Here is a 2,046-nt window from a genome sequence, read left to right on the forward strand (position 1 = left end):
GCACTTCTCCTGCCTCAGCCTCCCGAGTAGCTGGGACTACAGGCGTGCACGACCATGCCCAGCTAATTTTTGTATTTTTAGTAGAGACAGGGTTTCACCATGTTGATCAGGATGGTCTCAATCTCTTGACCTCGTGATCCACCCGTCTTGGCCTCCCAAAGTGCTGGGATTATAGGCGTGAGCCACCACGCCCGGCCTGCTGGCTAATTTTTAGGGTCTTACTACGCGTGGCCCAGGTGGTTTCTAACTCCCAGGCTCAAGCAATCCTCCTGCCTCAGCCTCCCGAAGTGCTGCGTTTACAGGAGTGGGCCAGGGCATCTGGCCTCAACAACCATTTTCACTGAACCAGATCTCTAGCCAGGGGCAAGAAGCAAAGACTAAGAACATGCTGCCCAGTCCTTGAGGAGCTCGTGAGTGGTGGGAGATACGCAGCCTCACGATGTCCTGAGTAAGCTGAGCCATGAATTCAAGGGCACAGGGAGATAAAATAAACAGAGCTAAAAGATGGACCTCAGACGGCTGCTGGCCCCTCAGTCCAGCGAGGAGACACCTGCAGGGCCAATGGCGCTGGAGAGTTGAAAATGTCTTATAAAGCACAGTTTTATGGTTCATAAAGTATGTTCACAAATATTGCCTCACTTTACAACAACCCTGTGAAACAGCAATTATTATGCCCCATTTTACATCCAAAGAAATCAAGCCTTCAAAAGATTAATGATTTGCCCAAGTTCATAAACTTAGTAAATAAAACAAAAAGGCCCCAGGTCCTGAGACTTCAAGGTCAGTGCTCTCTACAATATGTTCTCTTGGCCAAGGCCTCCCCACTCCCCAGGAACCCCGCCCTCCTAAGCTTCATAATTTTGTCCCCCTTCTCCTTCAATTCATTTTGATAATTGTTGAGCACAAATTACGCATACGTTATTGCACTAGATATGAGGGATTGCTTTTTTCAAAATAAAATACAGCCCTACCTCAAAGAACTTACAGGCAAGTAAAAAGGAACAGGTTAGTTTCCAAATGTCCAAGTGGCCAAGGAAGCTCTGGCAAGTGCTAAGGCGGGGTATGAAGTAGTGCTCTGGGAGATCAGAGCGGGGAGAGAGGTTACGGAGAGGGAAACCCCAACAGTCCTCACAGAGCAGTTGGCATTTGAGAGGACCCTTGAAGTACACATGGGATTTCAGTAGGTGGGATGAGGGTTAAGGGATAAGAACATTCCAGATCCAGGGAAAGAGCAAGAGCAAAGGCCCAGAAAGAGAAACCGTTTGTATGCTGTAGACTATGACTTCCTTGAGGGTAGGAAGTGGGTTGTAGACACCTTTCTATCTCAAGTCTGAAGAGTACTCAAGAGGTATTTGTGCCTGAGCTCCATGGGATCAGCGGAATGATCAGAAATGGTCTGACTGCAGTAAGACAGGCATGCAGGGAGTAGCGGGAAACAGAAGAGGTTCTGTTATGGAGGGCCTTGAATGCCGGGGACAGACATTTATACTCAATTCAAAAGACAATGGAAATAGACAAAATATGGTATAATACATGATGGAATATTACACAGCAGTGAGAATGGAGGATCGACAAGATGCTACTGAGCGAAAGGAACCAGGCACAAAAGAGCACATATCGTAGAATTCCATTCACATAAAATACAAAAGCGCACAATAAATCCGTGCTGGTAGAGGTCAGGACACTGGCTACTGTTTTAAGGGGAGTGACTGGGAGGGGCACAAAGGGTATGAGGTGCTGGTAAGGTTCTAGTTCGTCATCTGAAAACAACAGAACCGGGCTGGGCATGGTGGCTCATGCCTGTGATCCCAGCACTTTGGGAGGCCGAGGCGGGTAGATCACAAGGTCAAGAGATCGAGACCATCCTCGTCAACACGGTGAAACCCCGTCTCTACTAAAAATACAAAAAATTAGCTGGGCAAGTGGCGCGTGCCTGTAATCCCAGCTACTTAGGAGGCTGAGGCAGGAGAATTGCCTGAACCCAGGAGGCGGAGGTTGCGGTGAGCCGAGATGACGCCATTGCACTCCAGCCTGGGTAACAAGAGC

At 48.4% G+C, this 2,046-nt stretch overlaps 1 protein-coding gene across 1 annotated transcript in view; it reads right to left on the reverse strand.

The window, feature by feature from the left end:
* The window catches only part of RIIAD1 (regulatory subunit of type II PKA R-subunit domain containing 1), a 12,105-nt gene that overhangs the window by 2,043 nt on the left and 8,016 nt on the right, over positions 1 to 2,046 (reverse strand). The gene's annotated exons all lie outside the window — the stretch shown is intronic.

Source organism: Cebus imitator, unplaced genomic scaffold, assembly GCF_001604975.1.
Source record: "Cebus imitator isolate Cc_AM_T3 unplaced genomic scaffold, Cebus_imitator-1.0 Scaffold188, whole genome shotgun sequence".
Lineage (NCBI taxonomy): Eukaryota > Metazoa > Chordata > Mammalia > Primates > Cebidae > Cebus > Cebus imitator.